General features: G+C 45.0%; 6 non-coding genes across 6 annotated transcripts; all 6 read right to left on the bottom strand.

The window, feature by feature from the left end:
• Positions 1-1,468: 1,468 nt before the first annotated feature.
• On the bottom strand, positions 1,469-1,556 carry trnay-gua (transfer RNA tyrosine (anticodon GUA)). Its single transcript is given in 2 exon segments — positions 1,469-1,504; positions 1,520-1,556. It is a non-coding gene; the product is annotated as a tRNA-Tyr (tRNA).
• A 2,421-nt stretch (positions 1,557-3,977) lies between these two features.
• Positions 3,978-4,065, bottom strand: trnay-gua (transfer RNA tyrosine (anticodon GUA)). Its single transcript is given in 2 exon segments — positions 3,978-4,013; positions 4,029-4,065. It is a non-coding gene; the product is annotated as a tRNA-Tyr (tRNA).
• A 2,421-nt stretch (positions 4,066-6,486) lies between these two features.
• On the bottom strand, positions 6,487-6,574 carry trnay-gua (transfer RNA tyrosine (anticodon GUA)). The gene is given in 2 exon segments: positions 6,487-6,522; positions 6,538-6,574. It is a non-coding gene; the product is annotated as a tRNA-Tyr (tRNA).
• A 7,438-nt stretch (positions 6,575-14,012) lies between these two features.
• trnay-gua (transfer RNA tyrosine (anticodon GUA)) lies at positions 14,013-14,100 on the bottom strand. Its single transcript is given in 2 exon segments — positions 14,013-14,048; positions 14,064-14,100. It is a non-coding gene; the product is annotated as a tRNA-Tyr (tRNA).
• Positions 14,101-16,521: 2,421 nt separating this feature from the next.
• Positions 16,522-16,609, bottom strand: trnay-gua (transfer RNA tyrosine (anticodon GUA)). Its single transcript is given in 2 exon segments — positions 16,522-16,557; positions 16,573-16,609. It is a non-coding gene; the product is annotated as a tRNA-Tyr (tRNA).
• Positions 16,610-19,030: 2,421 nt separating this feature from the next.
• trnay-gua (transfer RNA tyrosine (anticodon GUA)) lies at positions 19,031-19,118 on the bottom strand. Its single transcript is given in 2 exon segments — positions 19,031-19,066; positions 19,082-19,118. It is a non-coding gene; the product is annotated as a tRNA-Tyr (tRNA).
• Between the last annotated feature and the right edge of the window lie 906 nt (positions 19,119-20,024).

The following is a 20,024-nucleotide window of genomic DNA, read 5'->3' on the forward strand; positions in this document are numbered from 1 at the left end:
GGATGCATTGTAGTCAAAGGAATACCCTGGTGGCCAGCAGGTGCCGAAGAGAATGCAAAGAGCCAGGTACTGGACGTTTTGAAAAATGAAAAGAAGAGCTGCTGCGCCTGTAGATGAATATGCAAAGGAGTAATGTAAAGAGAAAAGTTTGAATGGGTGTCATGTGTTTAGTTGCGCTTGGAATGTTTTTTGTTGAAAAAGGGAAGGGGAGCTTCCTTCGAGCCAGAATTGAACCAGTGACCTAAGGAAGCCAGTTTGAATGATCTACAGTTCTCCGCTCTACCAGCTGAGTTATCGAAGAAAAGGCCGCATGCAGTTGTTCTTTTCTGGTTATTTCCCACATGCCATTAGCGATTTGACGCTTCATCTCACTCTGCATTTTGCTGCTATGTGAGACTTTGAGCCAACAACAGAACTCCATAGCAGGAGTCTGTGCTACTTTCAATTAAACGTTTCATGATGCAAACTGCAGATCAAAGCTTTCCCTCCTCCTTGCATTGCAATTTCAGACAAACACTCAATTCTGCCTTCGTGAACCTTGCAAATGCACCTATTTGCTCACTTTGTCTGGAAGGCCATTCAGGAGATGCCCTCACATGTCAGTGAGCTGAGTGACTGGCTTTCTATTTGAAAGACATTCATTCAACCTCAGAGATAGGGGCAGATCATGCACACATTTAATTTCCTTAATTGCCTCGGCTGGGCATCTTTGACGCTTGCTAAAATTCAATAACCTTCATAGTTGCAACTGTCTGTAAATTTTAAACTCCCTCCAATTTGTGTGCAACAGCACATTCTTAACTTGGAGTTGTGTGACCTGGCCAAAAGAAGTGGTGAGCTTGACTGGTAATAGGAATAGAATAATGGACTGCCTCTCACAATAAAAGCGCAGGGTCTAGAAGTTGAAGTAATTCACTGCATCGTGGCACAACGCACAATGACTTGCTTCACTGGATACGCTGCACACCTATCTCCAAGTGGCTCGGAGATCAGCAGGGAAGTCCTGCTAGTGTCAGCCTGCTGCCCACATACAGTAGACGCTTGTCTCCATCAGCAAGTCCACAAAGCAACGGGTGAACTTCATCTGAAGGGATTTCAATTTAGATGATGACAGTAGCAGCCGAGAGTGCAATGATGTGGATCGAATTAGACACGAGCTGAAAGTTGCTGCTGGGATGACTGTGCAGGGGCAATGAGGAGGTGTGTCCGACTGACAGATGTCTACTTGTACTTTGAATTGTGTTCTGAGTAGTTTGGATGCATTGTAGTCAAAGGAATACCCTGGTGGCCAGCAGGTGCCGAAGAGAATGCAAAGATCCAGGTTCTGGGCGTTTTGAAAAATGAAAAGAAGGGCTGCTGCACCTGTAGATGAATATGCGAAGGAGTAATGTAAAGAGAAGAGTTTGAATGGGTGTCATGCGTTTAGTTGCGCTTGGAATGTTGTTTGTTGAAAAAGGGAAGGGGAGCTTCCTTCGAGCCGGAATTGAACCAGCGACCTAAGGATGTCAGTTTGAATGATCTACAGTCCTCCGCTCTACCAGCTGAGCTATCGAAGGAGAGGCCACATGCAGCAGTTCTTTTCTGGTTATTTCTCAAATGCCATTAGCGATTTGACGCTTCATCTCACTCTGCATGTTGCTGCTATGTGAGACTTTGAGCCATTAACAGAACTCCATAGCAAGAGTCTGTGCTACTTTCAATGAAACGTTTCATGATGCAAACTGCAGATCAAAGCTTTCCCTCCTCCTTGCATTGCAATTTCAGACAAACACTCAATTCTGCCTCAGCGAACCTTGCAAATGCACCTATTTGCTGACTTTGTCTGGAAGGCCATTCAGGAGATGCCCTCACATGTCAGTGAGATGAGTGACTGACTTTCTATTTGAAAGACATTCATTCAACCTCAGAGATAGGGGCAGATCATGCACACATTTAATTTCCTTATATGCCACGGCTGTGCATCTTTGACGCTTTCTAAAATTCAATAATCTTCATAGTTGCAACTGTCTGTAAATTTTAATCTCCCTCCAATTTGTGTGCAGCAGCACATTCTTAACTTGGAGCTCTGTGACCTGGCCAAAAGAAGAGGTGAGCTTGACTGGTAATAGGAATAGAATAATGGACTGCCTCTCACAATAAAAGCGCAGGGTCTAGAAGTTGAAGTAATTCACTGCATCATGGCACAACGCACAATGACTTGCTTCACTGGCTACGCTGCACACCTATCTCCAAGTGGCTCGGAGATCAGCAGGGAAGTCCTGCTAGTGTCAGCCTGCTGGCCAAATACAGTAGGCGCTTGTCTCCATCAGCAAGTCCTCAAAGCAACGGGTGAGCTTCATCTGAAGGGATTTCAATTCGGATGATGACAGAAGCAGCCAAGAGTGCAATGATATGGATTGAATTAGACACGAGCTGAAAGTTGCTGCTGGGATGACTGTGCAGGGGCAGTGAGCTGGTGTATCCGACTGACAGATGTCTACTTGTACTTTGAATTGTGTTCTGGGAGTTTGGATGCATTGTAGTCAAAGGAATACCCTGGTGGCCAGCAGGTGCCGAAGAGAATGCAAAGAGCCAGGTACTGGACGTTTTGAAAAATGAAAAGAAGAGCTGCTGCGCCTGTAGATGAATATGCAAAGGAGTAATGTAAAGAGAAAAGTTTGAATGGGTGTCATGTGTTTAGTTGCGCTTGGAATGTTTTTTGTTGAAAAAGGGAAGGGGAGCTTCCTTCGAGCCAGAATTGAACCAGTGACCTAAGGAAGCCAGTTTGAATGATCTACAGTTCTCCGCTCTACCAGCTGAGTTATCGAAGAAAAGGCCACATGCAGTTGTTCTTTTCTGGTTATTTCCCACATGCCATTAGCGATTTGACGCTTCATCTCACTCTGCATTTTGCTGCTATGTGAGACTTTGAGCCATTAACAGAACTCCATAGCAGGAGTCTGTGCTACTTTCAATGAAACGTTTCATGATGCAAACTGCAGATCAAAGCTTTCCCTCCTCCTTGCATTGCAATTTCAGACAAACACTCAATTCTGCCTTCGTGAACCTTGCAAATGCACCTATTTGCTCACTTTGTCTGGAAGGCCATTCAGGAGATGCCCTCACATGTCAGTGAGCTGAGTGACTGGCTTTCTATTTGAAAGACATTCATTCAACCTCAGAGATAGGGGCAGATCATGCACACATTTAATTTCCTTAATTGCCTCGGCTGGGCATCTTTGACGCTTGCTAAAATTCAATAACCTTCATAGTTGCAACTGTCTGTAAATTTTAAACTCCCTCCAATTTGTGTGCAACAGCACATTCTTAACTTGGAGTTGTGTGACCTGGCCAAAAGAAGTGGTGAGCTTGACTGGTAATAGGAATAGAATAATGGACTGCCTCTCACAATAAAAGCGCAGGGTCTAGAAGTTGAAGTAATTCACTGCATCATGGCACAACGCACAATGACTTGCTTCGCTGGCTACGCTGCACACCTATCTCCAAGTGGCTCGGAGATCAGCAGGGAAGTCCTGCTAGTGTCAGCCTGCTGCCCAAATACAGTAGGCGCTTGTCTCCATCAGCAAGTCCACAAAGCAACGGGTGAACTTCATCTGAAGTGATTTCAATTTCGATGATGACAGTAGCAGCCGAGAGTGCAATGATGTGGATCGAATTAGACACGAGCTGAAAGTTGCTGCTGGGATGACTGTGCAGGGGCAATGAGGAGGTGTGTCCGACTGACAGATGTCTACTTGTACTTTGAATTGTGTTCTGAGTAGTTTGGATGCATTGTAGTCAAAGGAATACCCTGGTGGCCAGCAGGTGCCGAAGAGAATGCAAAGATCCAGGTTCTGGGCGTTTTGAAAAATGAAAAGAAGGGCTGCTGCACCTGTAGATGAATATGCGAAGGAGTAATGTAAAGAGAAGAGTTTGAATGGGTGTCATGCGTTTAGTTGCGCTTGGAATGTTGTTTGTTGAAAAAGGGAAGGGGAGCTTCCTTCGAGCCGGAATTGAACCAGCGACCTAAGGATGTCAGTTTGAATGATCTACAGTCCTCCGCTCTACCAGCTGAGCTATCGAAGGAGAGGCCACATGCAGTAGTTCTTTTCTGGTTATTTCTCAAATGCCATTAGCGATTTGACGCTTCATCTCACTCTGCATGTTGCTGCTATGTGAGACTTTGAGCCATTAACAGAACTCCATAGCAAGAGTCTGTGCTACTTTCAATGAAACGTTTCATGATGCAAACTGCAGATCAAAGCTTTCCCTCCTCCTTGCATTGCAATTTCAGACAAACACTCAATTCTGCCTCAGCGAACCTTGCAAATGCACCTATTTGCTGACTTTGTCTGGAAGGCCATTCAGGAGATGCCCTCACATGTCAGTGAGATGAGTGACTGACTTTCTATTTGAAAGACATTCATTCAACCTCAGAGATAGGGGCAGATCATGCACACATTTAATTTCCTTATATGCCACGGCTGTGCATCTTTGACGCTTTCTAAAATTCAATAATCTTCATAGTTGCAACTGTCTGTAAATTTTAATCTCCCTCCAATTTGTGTGCAGCAGCACATTCTTAACTTGGAGCTCTGTGACCTGGCCAAAAGAAGAGGTGAGCTTGACTGGTAATAGGAATAGAATAATGGACTGCCTCTCACAATAAAAGCGCAGGGTCTAGAAGTTGAAGTAATTCACTGCATCATGGCACAACGCACAATGACTTGCTTCACTGGCTACGCTGCACACCTATCTCCAAGTGGCTCGGAGATCAGCAGGGAAGTCCTGCTAGTGTCAGCCTGCTGGCCAAATACAGTAGGCGCTTGTCTCCATCAGCAAGTCCTCAAAGCAACGGGTGAGCTTCATCTGAAGGGATTTCAATTCGGATGATGACAGAAGCAGCCAAGAGTGCAATGATATGGATTGAATTAGACACGAGCTGAAAGTTGCTGCTGGGATGACTGTGCAGGGGCAGTGAGCTGGTGTATCCGACTGACAGATGTCTACTTGTACTTTGAATTGTGTTCTGGGAGTTTGGATGCATTGTAGTCAAAGGAATACCCTGGTGGCCAGCAGGTGCCGAAGAGAATGCAAAGAGCCAGGTACTGGACGTTTTGAAAAATGAAAAGAAGAGCTGCTGCGCCTGTAGATGAATATGCAAAGGAGTAATGTAAAGAGAAAAGTTTGAATGGGTGTCATGTGTTTAGTTGCACTTGGAATGTTTTTTGTTGAAAAAGGGAAGGGGAGCTTCCTTCGAGCCAGAATTGAACCAGTGACCTAAGGAAGCCAGTTTGAATGATCTACAGTTCTCCGCTCTACCAGATGAGTTATCGAAGAAAAGGCCGCATGCAGTTGTTCTTTTCTGGTTATTTCCCACATGCCATTAGCGATTTGACGCTTCATCTCACTCTGCATTTTGCTGCTATGTGAGACTTTGAGCCATTAACAGAACTCCATAGCAGGAGTCTGTGCTACTTTCAATTAAACGTTTCATGATGCAAACTGCAGATCAAAGCTTTCCCTCCTCCTTGCATTGCAATTTCAGACAAACACTCAATTCTGCCTTCGTGAACCTTGCAAATGCACCTATTTGCTCACTTTGTCTGGAAGGCCATTCAGGAGATGCCCTCACATGTCAGTGAGCTGAGTGACTGGCTTTCTATTTGAAAGACATTCATTCAACCTCAGAGATAGGGGCAGATCATGCACACATTTAATTTCCTTAATTGCCTCGGCTGGGCATCTTTGACGCTTGCTAAAATTCAATAACCTTCATAGTTGCAACTGTCTGTAAATTTTAAACTCCCTCCAATTTGTGTGCAACAGCACATTCTTAACTTGGAGTTGTGTGACCTGGCCAAAAGAAGTGGTGAGCTTGACTGGTAATAGGAATAGAATAATGGACTGCCTCTCACAATAAAAGCGCAGGGTCTAGAAGTTGAAGTAATTCACTGCATCGTGGCACAACGCACAATGACTTGCTTCACTGGCTACGCTGCACACCTATCTCCAAGTGGCTCGGAGATCAGCAGGGAAGTCCTGCTAGTGTCAGCCTGCTGCCCAAATACAGTAGACGCTTGTCTCCATCAGCAAGTCCACAAAGCAACGGGTGAACTTCATCTGAAGGGATTTCAATTTAGATGATGACAGTAGCAGCCGAGAGTGCAATGATGTGGATCGAATTAGACACGAGCTGAAAGTTGCTGCTGGGATGACTGTGCAGGGGCAATGAGGAGGTGTGTCCGACTGACAGATGTCTACTTGTACTTTGAATTGTGTTCTGAGTAGTTTGGATGCATTGTAGTGAAAGGAATACCCTGGTGGCCAGCAGGTGCCGAAGAGAATGCAAAGATCCAGGTTCTGGGCGTTTTGAAAAATGAAAAGAAGGGCTGCTGCACCTGTAGATGAATATGCGAAGGAGTAATGTAAAGAGAAGAGTTTGAATGGGTGTCATGCGTTTAGTTGCGCTTGGAATGTTGTTTGTTGAAAAAGGGAAGGGGAGCTTCCTTCGAGCCGGAATTGAACCAGCGACCTAAGGATGTCAGTTTGAATGATCTACAGTCCTCCGCTCTACCAGCTGAGCTATCGAAGGAGAGGCCACATGCAGTAGTTCTTTTCTGGTTATTTCTCAAATGCCATTAGCGATTTGACGCTTCATCTCACTCTGCATGTTGCTGCTATGTGAGACTTTGAGCCATTAACAGAACTCCATAGCAAGAGTCTGTGCTACTTTCAATGAAACGTTTCATGATGCAAACTGCAGATCAAAGCTTTCCCTCCTCCTTGCATTGCAATTTCAGACAAACACTCAATTCTGCCTCAGCGAACCTTGCAAATGCACCTATTTGCTGACTTTGTCTGGAAGGCCATTCAGGAGATGCCCTCACATGTCAGTGAGATGAGTGACTGACTTTCTATTTGAAAGACATTCATTCAACCTCAGAGATAGGGGCAGATCATGCACACATTTAATTTCCTTATATGCCACGGCTGTGCATCTTTGACGCTTTCTAAAATTCAATAATCTTCATAGTTGCAACTGTCTGTAAATTTTAATCTCCCTCCAATTTGTGTGCAGCAGCACATTCTTAACTTGGAGCTCTGTGACCTGGCCAAAAGAAGAGGTGAGCTTGACTGGTAATAGGAATAGAATAATGGACTGCCTCTCACAATAAAAGCGCAGGGTCTAGAAGTTGAAGTAATTCACTGCATCATGGCACAACGCACAATGACTTGCTTCACTGGCTACGCTGCACACCTATCTCCAAGTGGCTCGGAGATCAGCAGGGAAGTCCTGCTAGTGTCAGCCTGCTGCCCAAATACAGTAGGCGCTTGTCTCCATCAGCAAGTCCTCAAAGCAACGGGTGAGCTTCATCTGAAGGGATTTCAATTCGGATGATGACAGAAGCAGCCAAGAGTGCAATGATATGGATTGAATTAGACACGAGCTGAAAGTTGCTGCTGGGATGACTGTGCAGGGGCAGTGAGCTGGTGTATCCGACTGACAGATGTCTACTTGTACTTTGAATTGTGTTCTGGGAGTTTGGATGCATTGTAGTCAAAGGAATACCCTGGTGGCCAGCAGGTGCCGAAGAGAATGCAAAGAGCCAGGTACTGGACGTTTTGAAAAATGAAAAGAAGAGCTGCTGCGCCTGTAGATGAATATGCAAAGGAGTAATGTAAAGAGAAAAGTTTGAATGGGTGTCATGTGTTTAGTTGCGCTTGGAATGTTTTTTGTTGAAAAAGGGAAGGGGAGCTTCCTTCGAGCCAGAATTGAACCAGTGACCTAAGGAAGCCAGTTTGAATGATCTACAGTTCTCCGCTCTACCAGCTGAGTTATCGAAGAAAAGGCCGCATGCAGTTGTTCTTTTCTGGTTATTTCCCACATGCCATTAGCGATTTGACGCTTCATCTCACTCTGCATTTTGCTGCTATGTGAGACTTTGAGCCATTAACAGAACTCCATAGCAGGAGTCTGTGCTACTTTCAATTAAACGTTTCATGATGCAAACTGCAGATCAAAGCTTTCCCTCCTCCTTGCATTGCAATTTCAGACAAACACTCAATTCTGCCTTCGTGAACCTTGCAAATGCACCTATTTGCTCACTTTGTCTGGAAGGCCATTCAGGAGATGCCCTCACATGTCAGTGAGCTGAGTGACTGGCTTTCTATTTGAAAGACATTCATTCAACCTCAGAGATAGGGGCAGATCATGCACACATTTAATTTCCTTAATTGCCTCGGCTGGGCATCTTTGACGCTTGCTAAAATTCAATAACCTTCATAGTTGCAACTGTCTGTAAATTTTAAACTCCCTCCAATTTGTGTGCAACAGCACATTCTTAACTTGGAGCTCTGTGACCTGGCCAAAAGAAGTGGTGAGCTTGACTGGTAATAGGAATAGAATAATGGACTGCCTCTCACAATAAAACCGCAGGGTCTAGAAGTTGAAGTAATTCACTGCATCGTGGCACAACGCACAATGACTTGCTTCAATGGCTACGTTGCACACCTATCTCCAAGTGTCTCGGAGATCAGCAGGGAAGTCCTGCTAGTGTCAGCCTGCTGCCCAAATACAGTAGACGCTTGTCTCCATCAGCAAGTCCACAAAGCAACGGGTGAGCTTCATCTGAAGGGATTTCAATTCGGATGATGACAGAAGCAGCCGAGAGTGCAATGATATGGATTGAATTAGACACGAGCTGAAAGTTGCTGCTGGGATGACTGTGCAGGGGCAATGAGGAGGTGTGTCCGACTGACAGAAGTCTACTTGTACTTTGAATTGTGTTCTGGGAGTTTGGATGCATTGTAGTGAAAGGAATACCCTGGTGGCCAGCAGGTGCCGAAGAGAATGCAAAGATCCAGGTTCTGGGCGTTTTGAAAAATGAAAAGAAGGGCTGCTGCACCTGTAGATGAATATGCGAAGGAGTAATGTAAAGAGAAGAGTTTGAATGGGTGTCATGCGTTTAGTTGCGCTTGGAATGTTGTTTGTTGAATAAGGGAAAGGGAGCTTCCATTCGAGCCAGAATTGAACCAGCGACCTAAGGATGTCAGTTTGAATGATCTACAGTCCTCCGCTCCTCCAGCTGAGCTATCGAAGGAGAGGCCACATGCAGTTGTTCTTTTCTGGTTATTTCTCACATGCCATTAGCGATTTGACGCTTCATCTCACTCTGCATGTTGCTGCTATGTGAGACTTTGAGCCATTAACAGAACTCCATAGCAAGAGTCTGTGCTACTTTCAATGAAACGTTTCATGATGCAAACTGCAGATCAAAGCTTTCCCTCCTCCTTGCATTGCAATTTCAGACAAACACTCAATTCTGCCTTAGCGAACCTTGCAAATGCACCTATTTGCTGACTTTGTCTGGAAGGCCATTCAGGAGATGCCCTCACATGTCAGTGAGCTGAGTGACTGACTTTCTATTTGAAAGACATTCATTCAACCTCAGAGATAGGGGCAGATCATGCACACATTTAATTTCCTTATATGCCACGGCTGTGCATCTTTGACGCTTTCTAAAATTCAATAATCTTCATAGTTGCAACTGTCTGTAAATTTTAATCTCCCTCCAATTTGTGTGCAGCAGCACATTCTTAACTTGGAGCTCTGTGACCTGGCCAAAAGAAGAGGTGAGCTTGACTGGTATTAGGAATAGAATAATGGACTGCCTCTCACAATAAAAGCGCAGGGTCTAGAAGTTGAAGTAATTCACTGCATCATGGCACAACGCACAATGACTTGCTTCACTGGCTACGCTGCACACCTATCTCCAAGTGGCTCGGAGATCAGCAGGGAAGTCCTGCTAGTGTCAGCCTGCTGCCCAAATACAGTAGACGCTTGTCTCCATCAGCAAGTCCTCAAAGCAACGGGTGAGCTTCATCTGAAGGGATTTCAATTCGGATGATGACAGAAGCAGCCAAGAGTGCAATGATAGGGATTGAATTAGACACGAGCTGAAAGTTGCTGCTGGGATGACTGTGCAGGGGCAGTGAGCTGGTGTATCCGACTGACAGATGTCTACTTGTACTTTGAATTGTGTTCTGGGAGTTTGGATGCATTGTAGTCAAAGGAATACCCTGGTGGCCAGCAGGTGCCGAAGAGAATGCAAAGAGCCAGGTACTGGACGTTTTGAAAAATGAAAAGAAGAGCTGCTGCGCCTGTAGATGAATATGCAAAGGAGTAATGTAAAGAGAAAAGTTTGAATGGGTGTCATGTGTTTAGTTGCGCTTGGAATGTTTTTTGTTGAAAAAGGGAAGGGGAGCTTCCTTCGAGCCAGAATTGAACCAGTGACCTAAGGAAGCCAGTTTGAATGATCTACAGTTCTCCGCTCTACCAGCTGAGTTATCGAAGAAAAGGCCGCATGCAGTTGTTCTTTTCTGGTTATTTCCCACATGCCATTAGCGATTTGACGCTTCATCTCACTCTGCATTTTGCTGCTATGTGAGACTTTGAGCCATTAACAGAACTCCATAGCAGGAGTCTGTGCTACTTTCAATTAAACGTTTCATGATGCAAACTGCAGATCAAAGCTTTCCCTCCTCCTTGCATTGCAATTTCAGACAAACACTCAATTCTGCCTTCGTGAACCTTGCAAATGCACCTATTTGCTCACTTTGTCTGGAAGGCCATTCAGGAGATGCCCTCACATGTCAGTGAGCTGAGTGACTGGCTTTCTATTTGAAAGACATTCATTCAACCTCAGAGATAGGGGCAGATCATGCACACATTTAATTTCCTTAATTGCCTCGGCTGGGCATCTTTGACGCTTGCTAAAATTCAATAACCTTCATAGTTGCAACTGTCTGTAAATTTTAAACTCCCTCCAATTTGTGTGCAACAGCACATTCTTAACTTGGAGTTGTGTGACCTGGCCAAAAGAAGTGGTGAGCTTGACTGGTAATAGGAATAGAATAATGGACTGCCTCTCACAATAAAAGCGCAGGGTCTAGAAGTTGAAGTAATTCACTGCATCATGGCACAACGCACAATGACTTGCTTCACTGGCTACGCTGCACACCTATCTCCAAGTGGCTCGGAGATCAGCAGGGAAGTCCTGCTAGTGTCAGCCTGCTGCCCAAATACAGTAGGCGCTTGTCTCCATCAGCAAGTCCTCAAAGCAACGGGTGAGCTTCATCTGAAGGGATTTCAATTCGGATGATGACAGAAGCAGCCAAGAGTGCAATGATATGGATTGAATTAGACACGAGCTGAAAGTTGCTGCTGGGATGACTGTGCAGGGGCAGTGAGCTGGTGTATCCGACTGACAGATGTCTACTTGTACTTTGAATTGTGTTCTGGGAGTTTGGATGCATTGTAGTCAAAGGAATACCCTGGTGGCCAGCAGGTGCCGAAGAGAATGCAAATAGCCAGGTACTGGACGTTTTGAAAAATGAAAAGAAGAGCTGCTGCGCCTGTAGATGAATATGCAAAGGAGTAATGTAAAGAGAAAAGTTTGAATGGGTGTCATGTGTTTAGTTGCGCTTGGAATGTTTTTTGTTGAAAAAGGGAAGGGGAGCTTCCTTCGAGCCAGAATTGAACCAGTGACCTAAGGAAGCCAGTTTGAATGATCTACAGTTCTCCGCTCTACCAGCTGAGCTATCAAAGGAGAGGCCACATGCCGTAGTTCTTTTCTGGTTATTTCTCAAATACCATTAGCGATTTGACGCTTCATCTCACTCTGCATGTTGCTGCTATGTGAGACTTTGAGCCATTAACAGAACTCCATAGCAAGAGTCTGTGCTACTTTCAATGAAACGTTTCATGATGCAAACTGCAGATCAAAGCTTTCCCTCCTCCTTGCATTGCAATTTCAGACAAACACTCAATTCTGCCTCAGCGAACCTTGCAAATGCACCTATTTGCTGACTTTGTCTGGAAGGCCATTCAGGAGATGCCCTCACATGTCAGTGAGATGAGTGACTGACTTTCTATTTGAAAGACATTCATTCAACCTCAGAGATAGGGGCAGATCATGCACACATTTAATTTCCTTATATGCCACGGCTGTGCATCTTTGACGCTTTCTAAAATTCAATAATCTTCATAGTTGCAACTGTCTGTAAATTTTAATCTCCCTCCAATTTGTGTGCAGCAGCACATTCTTAACTTGGAGCTCTGTGACCTGGCCAAAAGAAGAGGTGAGCTTGACTGGTAATAGGAATAGAATAATGGACTGCCTCTCACAATAAAAGCGCAGGGTCTAGAAGTTGAAGTAATTCACTGCATCATGGCACAACGCACAATGACTTGCTTCACTGGCTACGCTGCACACCTATCTCCAAATGGCTCGGAGATCAGCAGGGAAGTCCTGCTAGTGTCAGCCTGCTGCCCAAATACAGTAGACGCTTGTCTCCATCAGCAAGTCCTCAAAGCAACGGGTGAGCTTCACCTGAAGGGATTTCAATTCGGATGATGACAGAAGCAGCCAAGAGTGCAATGATATGGATTGAATTAGACACGAGCTGAAAGTTGCTGCTGGGATGACTGTGCAGGGGCAGTGAGCTGGTGTATCCGACTGACAGATGTCTACTTGTACTTTGAATTGTGTTCTGGGAGTTTGGATGCATTGTAGTCAAAGGAATACCCTGGTGGCCAGCAGGTGCCGAAGAGAATGCAAAGAGCCAGGTACTGGGCGTTTTGAAAAATGAAAAGAAGAGCTGCTGCGCCTGTAGATGAATATGCAAAGGAGTAATGTAAAGAGAAAAGTTTGAATGGGTGTCATGTGTTTAGTTGCGCTTGGCATGTTTTTTGTTGAAAAAGGGAAGGGGAGCTTCCTTCGAGCCAGAATTGAACCAGTGACCTAAGGAAGCCAGTTTGAATGATCTACAGTTCTCCGCTCTACCAGCTGAGTTATCGAAGAAAAGGCCGCATGCAGTTGTTCTTTTCTGGTTATTTCCCACATGCCATTAGCGATTTGACGCTTCATCTCACTCTGCATTTTGCTGCTATGTGAGACTTTGAGCCATTAACAGAACTCCATAGCAGGAGTCTGTGCTGCTTTCAATTAAACGTTTCATGATGCAAACTGCAGATCAAAGCTTTCCCTCCTCCTTGCATTGCAATTTCAGACAAACACCCAATTCTGCCTTCGTGAACCTTGCAAATGCACCTATTTGCTCACTTTGTCTGGAAGGCCATTCAGGAGATGCCCTCACATGTCAGTGAGCTGAGTGACTGGCTTTCTATTTGAAAGACATTCATTCAACCTCAGAGATAGGGGCAGATCATGCACACATTTAATTTCCTTAATTGCCTCGGCTGGGCATCTTTGACGCTTGCTAAAATTCAATAACCTTCATAGTTGCAACTGTCTGTAAATTTTAAACTCCCTCCAATTTGTGTGCAACAGCACATTCTTAACTTGGAGTTGTGTGACCTGGCCAAAAGAAGTGGTGAGCTTGACTGGTAATAGGAATAGAATAATGGACTGCCTCTCACAATAAAAGCGCAGGGTCTAGAAGTTGAAGTAATTCACTGCATCGTGGCACAACGCACAATGACTTGCTTCACTGGCTACGCTGCACACCTATCTCCAAGTGGCTCGGAGATCAGCAGGGAAGTCCTGCTAGTGTCAGCCTGCTGCCCAAATACAGTAGACGATTGTCTCCATCAGCAAGTCCACAAAGCAACGGGTGAACTTCATCTGAAGGGATTTCAATTTAGATGATGACAGTAGCAGCCGAGAGTGCAATGATGTGGATCGAATTAGACACGAGCTGAAAGTTGCTGCTGGGATGACTGTGCAGGGGCAATGAGGAGGTGTGTCCGACTGACAGATGTCTACTTGTACTTTGAATTGTGTTCTGAGTAGTTTGGATGCATTGTAGTGAAAGGAATACCCTGGTGGCCAGCAGGTGCCGAAGAGAATGCAAAGATCCAGGTTCTGGGCGTTTTGAAAAATGAAAAGAAGGGCTGCTGCACCTGTAGATGAATATGCGAAGGAGTAATGTAAAGAGAAGAGTTTGAATGGGTGTCATGCGTTTAGTTGCGCTTGGAATGTTGTTTGTTGAAAAAGGGAAGGGGAGCTTCCTTCGAGCCGGAATTGAACCAGCGACCTAAGGATGTCAGTTTGAATGATCTACAGTCCTCCGCTCTACCAGCTGAGCTATCGAAGGAGAGGCCACATGCAGTAGTTCTTTTCTGGTTATTTCTCAAATGCCATTAGCGATTTGACGCTTCATCTCACTCTGCATGTTGCTGCTATGTGAGACTTTGAGCCATTAACAGAACTCCATAGCAAGAGTCTGTGCTACTTTCAATGAAACGTTTCATGATGCAAACTGCAGATCAAAGCTTTCCCTCCTCCTTGCATTGCAATTTCAGACAAACACTCAATTCTGCCTCAGCGAACCTTGCAAATGCACCTATTTGCTGACTTTGTCTGGAAGGCCATTCAGGAGATGCCCTCACATGTCAGTGAGATGAGTGACTGACTTTCTATTTGAAAGACATTCATTCAACCTCAGAGATAGGGGCAGATCATGCACACATTTAATTTCCTTATATGCCACGGCTGTGCATCTTTGACGCTTTCTAAAATTCAATAATCTTCATAGTTGCAACTGTCTGTAAATTTTAATCTCCCTCCAATTTGTGTGCAGCAGCACATTCTTAACTTGGAGCTCTGTGACCTGGCCAAAAGAAGAGGTGAGCTTGACTGGTAATAGGAATAGAATAATGGACTGCCTCTCACAATAAAAGCGCAGGGTCTAGAAGTTGAAGTAATTCACTGCATCATGGCACAACGCACAATGACTTGCTTCACTGGCTACGCTGCACACCTATCTCCAAGTGGCTCGGAGATCAGCAGGGAAGTCCTGCTAGTGTCAGCCTGCTGGCCAAATACAGTAGGCGCTTGTCTCCATCAGCAAGTCCTCAAAGCAACGGGTGAGCTTCATCTGAAGGGATTTCAATTCGGATGATGACAGAAGCAGCCAAGAGTGCAATGATATGGATTGAATTAGACACGAGCTGAAAGTTGCTGCTGGGATGACTGTGCAGGGGCAGTGAGCTGGTGTATCCGACTGACAGATGTCTACTTGTACTTTGAATTGTGTTCTGGGAGTTTGGATGCATTGTAGTCAAAGGAATACCCTGGTGGCCAGCAGGTGCCGAAGAGAATGCAAAGAGCCAGGTACTGGACGTTTTGAAAAATGAAAAGAAGAGCTGCTGCGCCTGTAGATGAATATGCAAAGGAGTAATGTAAAGAGAAAAGTTTGAATGGGTGTCATGTGTTTAGTTGCGCTTGGAATGTTTTTTGTTGAAAAAGGGAAGGGGAGCTTCCTTCGAGCCAGAATTGAACCAGTGACCTAAGGAAGCCAGTTTGAATGATCTACAGTTCTCCGCTCTACCAGCTGAGTTATCGAAGAAAAGGCCGCATGCAGTTGTTCTTTTCTGGTTATTTCCCACATGCCATTAGCGATTTGACGCTTCATCTCACTCTGCATTTTGCTGCTATGTGAGACTTTGAGCCATTAACAGAACTCCATAGCAGGAGTCTGTGCTACTTTCAATTAAACGTTTCATGATGCAAACTGCAGATCAAAGCTTTCCCTCCTCCTTGCATTGCAATTTCAGACAAACACTCAATTCTGCCTTCGTGAACCTTGCAAATGCACCTATTTGCTCACTTTGTCTGGAAGGCCATTCAGGAGATGCCCTCACATGTCAGTGAGCTGAGTGACTGGCTTTCTATTTGAAAGACATTCATTCAACCTCAGAGATAGGGGCAGATCATGCACACATTTAATTTCCTTAATTGCCTCGGCTGGGCATCTTTGACGCTTGCTAAAATTCAATAACCTTCATAGTTGCAACTGTCTGTAAATTTTAAACTCCCTCCAATTTGTGTGCAACAGCACATTCTTAACTTGGAGTTGTGTGACCTGGCCAAAAGAAGTGGTGAGCTTGACTGGTAATAGGAATAGAATAATGGACTGCCTCTCACAATAAAAGCGCAGGGTCTAGAAGTTGAAGTAATTCACTGCATCATGGCACAACGCACAATGACTTGCTTCACTGGCTACGCTGCACACCTATCTCCAAGTGGCTCGGAGATCAGCAGGGAAGTCCTGCTAGTGTCAGCCTGCTGCCCAAATACAGTAGGCGCTTGTCTCCATCAGCAAGTCCACAAAGCAACGGGTGAACTTCATCTGAAGTGATTTCAATTTCGATGATGACAGTAGCAGCCGAGAGTGCAATGATGTGGATCGAATTAGACACGAGCTGAAAGTTGCTGCTGGGATGACTGTGCAGGGGCAATGAGGAGGTGTGTCCGACTGACAGATGTCTACTTGTACTTTGAATTGTGTTCTGAGTAGTTTGGATGCATTGTAGTGAAAGGAATACCCTGGTGGCCAGCAGGTGCCGAAGAGAATGCAAAGATCCAGGTTCTGGGCGTTTTGAAAAATGAAAAGAAGGGCTGCTGCACCTGTAGATGAATATGCGAAGGAGTAATGTAAAGAGAAGAGTTTGAATGGGTGTCATGCGTTTAGTTGCGCTTGGAATGTTGTTTGTTGAAAAAGGGAAGGGGAGCTTCCTTCGAGCCGGAATTGAACCAGCGACCTAAGGATGTCAGTTTGAATGATCTACAGTCCTCCGCTCTACCAGCTGAGCTATCGAAGGAGAGGCCACATGCAGTAGTTCTTTTCTGGTTATTTCTCAAATGCCATTAGCGATTTGACGCTTCATCTCACTCTGCATGTTGCTGCTATGTGAGACTTTGAGCCATTAACAGAACTCCATAGCAAGAGTCTGTGCTACTTTCAATGAAACGTTTCATGATGCAAACTGCAGATCAAAGCTTTCCCTCCTCCTTGCATTGCAATTTCAGACAAACACTCAATTCTGCCTCAGCGAACCTTGCAAATGCACCTATTTGCTGACTTTGTCTGGAAGGCCATTCAGGAGATGCCCTCACATGTCAGTGAGATGAGTGACTGACTTTCTATTTGAAAGACATTCATTCAACCTCAGAGATAGGGGCAGATCATGCACACATTTAATTTCCTTATATGCCACGGCTGTGCATCTTTGACGCTTTCTAAAATTCAATAATCTTCATAGTTGCAACTGTCTGTAAATTTTAATCTCCCTCCAATTTGTGTGCAGCAGCACATTCTTAACTTGGAGCTCTGTGACCTGGCCAAAAGAAGAGGTGAGCTTGACTGGTAATAGGAATAGAATAATGGACTGCCTCTCACAATAAAAGCGCAGGGTCTAGAAGTTGAAGTAATTCACTGCATCATGGCACAACGCACAATGACTTGCTTCACTGGCTACGCTGCACACCTATCTCCAAGTGGCTCGGAGATCAGCAGGGAAGTCCTGCTAGTGTCAGCCTGCTGCCCAAATACAGTCGGCGCTTGTCTCCATCAGCAAGTCCTCAAAGCAACGGGTGAGCTTCATCTGAAGGGATTTCAATTCGGATGATGACAGAAGCAGCCAAGAGTGCAATGATATGGATTGAATTAGACACGAGCTGAAAGTTGCTGCTGGGATGACTGTGCAGGGGCAGTGAGCTGGTGTATCCGACTGACAGATGTCTACTTGTACTTTGAATTGTGTTCTGGGAGTTTGGATGCATTGTAGTCAAAGGAATACCCTGGTGGCCAGCAGGTGCCGAAGAGAATGCAAAGAGCCAGGTACTGGACGTTTTGAAAAATGAAAAGAAGAGCTGCTGCGCCTGTAGATGAATATGCAAAGGAGTAATGTAAAGAGAAAAGTTTGAATGGGTGTCATGTGTTTAGTTGCGCTTGGAATGTTTTTTGTTGAAAAAGGGAAGGGGAGCTTCCTTCGAGCCAGAATTGAACCAGTGACCTAAGGAAGCCAGTTTGAATGATCTACAGTTCTCCGCTCTACCAGCTGAGTTATCGAAGAAAAGGCCGCATGCAGTTGTTCTTTTCTGGTTATTTCCCACATGCCATTAGCGATTTGACGCTTCATCTCACTCTGCATTTTGCTGCTATGTGAGACTTTGAGCCATTAACAGAACTCCATAGCAGGAGTCTGTGCTACTTTCAATTAAACGTTTCATGATGCAAACTGCAGATCAAAGCTTTCCCTCCTCCTTGCATTGCAATTTCAGACAAACACTCAATTCTGCCTTCGTGAACCTTGCAAATGCACCTATTTGCTCACTTTGTCTGGAAGGCCATTCAGGAGATGCCCTCACATGTCAGTGAGCTGAGTGACTGGCTTTCTATTTGAAAGACATTCATTCAACCTCAGAGATAGGGGCAGATCATGCACACATTTAATTTCCTTAATTGCCTCGGCTGGGCATCTTTGACGCTTGCTAAAATTCAATAACCTTCATAGTTGCAACTGTCTGTAAATTTTAAACTCCCTCCAATTTGTGTGCAACAGCACATTCTTAACTTGGAGTTGTGTGACCTGGCCAAAAGAAGTGGTGAGCTTGACTGGTAATAGGAATAGAATAATGGACTGCCTCTCACAATAAAAGCGCAGGGTCTAGAAGTTGAAGTAATTCACTGCATCGTGGCACAACGCACAATGACTTGCTTCACTGGCTACGCTGCACACCTATCTCCAAGTGGCTCGGAGATCAGCAGGGAAGTCCTGCTAGTGTCAGCCTGCTGCCCAAATACAGTAGACGATTGTCTCCATCAGCAAGTCCACAAAGCAACGGGTGAACTTCATCTGAAGGGATTTCAATTTAGATGATGACAGTAGCAGCCGAGAGTGCAATGATGTGGATCGAATTAGACACGAGCTGAAAGTTGCTGCTGGGATGACTGTGCAGGGGCAATGAGGAGGTGTGTCCGACTGACAGATGTCTACTTGTACTTTGAATTGTGTTCTGAGTAGTTTGGATGCATTGTAGTGAAAGGAATACCCTGGTGGCCAGCAGGTGCCGAAGAGAATGCAAAGATCCAGGTTCTGGGCGTTTTGAAAAATGAAAAGAAGGGCTGCTGCACCTGTAGATGAATATGCGAAGGAGTAATGTAAAGAGAAGAGTTTGAATGGGTGTCATGCGTTTAGTTGCGCTTGGAATGTTGTTTGTTGAAAAAGGGAAGGGGAGCTTCCTTCGAGCCGGAATTGAACCAGCGACCTAAGGATGTCAGTTTGAATGATCTACAGTCCTCCGCTCTACCAGCTGAGCTATCGAAGGAGAGGCCACATGCAGTAGTTCTTTTCTGGTTATTTCTCAAATGCCATTAGCGATTTGACGCTTCATCTCACTCTGCATGTTGCTGCTATGTGAGACTTTGAGCCATTAACAGAACTCCATAGCAAGAGTCTGTGCTACTTTCAATGAAACGTTTCATGATGCAAACTGCAGATCAAAGCTTTCCCTCCTCCTTGCATTGCAATTTCAGACAAACACTCAATTCTGCCTCAGCGAACCTTGCAAATGCACCTATTTGCTGACTTTGTCTGGAAGGCCATTCAGGAGATGCCCTCACATGTCAGTGAGATGAGTGACTGACTTTCTATTTGAAAGACATTCATTCAACCTCAGAGATAGGGGCAGATCATGCACACATTTAATTTCCTTATATGCCACGGCTGTGCATCTTTGACGCTTTCTAAAATTCAATAATCTTCATAGTTGCAACTGTCTGTAAATTTTAATCTCCCTCCAATTTGTGTGCAGCAGCACATTCTTAACTTGGAGCTCTGTGACCTGGCCAAAAGAAGAGGTGAGCTTGACTGGTAATAGGAATAGAATAATGGACTGCCTCTCACAATAAAAGCGCAGGGTCTAGAAGTTGAAGTAATTCACTGCATCATGGCACAACGCACAATGACTTGCTTCACTGGCTACGCTGCACACCTATCTCCAAGTGGCTCGGAGATCAGCAGGGAAGTCCTGCTAGTGTCAGCCTGCTGGCCAAATACAGTAGGCGCTTGTCTCCATCAGCAAGTCCTCAAAGCAACGGGTGAGCTTCATCTGAAGGGATTTCAATTCGGATGATGACAGAAGCAGCCAAGAGTGCAATGATATGGATTGAATTAGACACGAGCTGAAAGTTGCTGCTGGGATGACTGTGCAGGGGCAGTGAGCTGGTGTATC

This window comes from Scyliorhinus torazame, chromosome 11 (genome assembly GCF_047496885.1).
Source record: "Scyliorhinus torazame isolate Kashiwa2021f chromosome 11, sScyTor2.1, whole genome shotgun sequence".
In the NCBI taxonomy this organism is placed as follows: domain Eukaryota; kingdom Metazoa; phylum Chordata; class Chondrichthyes; order Carcharhiniformes; family Scyliorhinidae; genus Scyliorhinus; species Scyliorhinus torazame.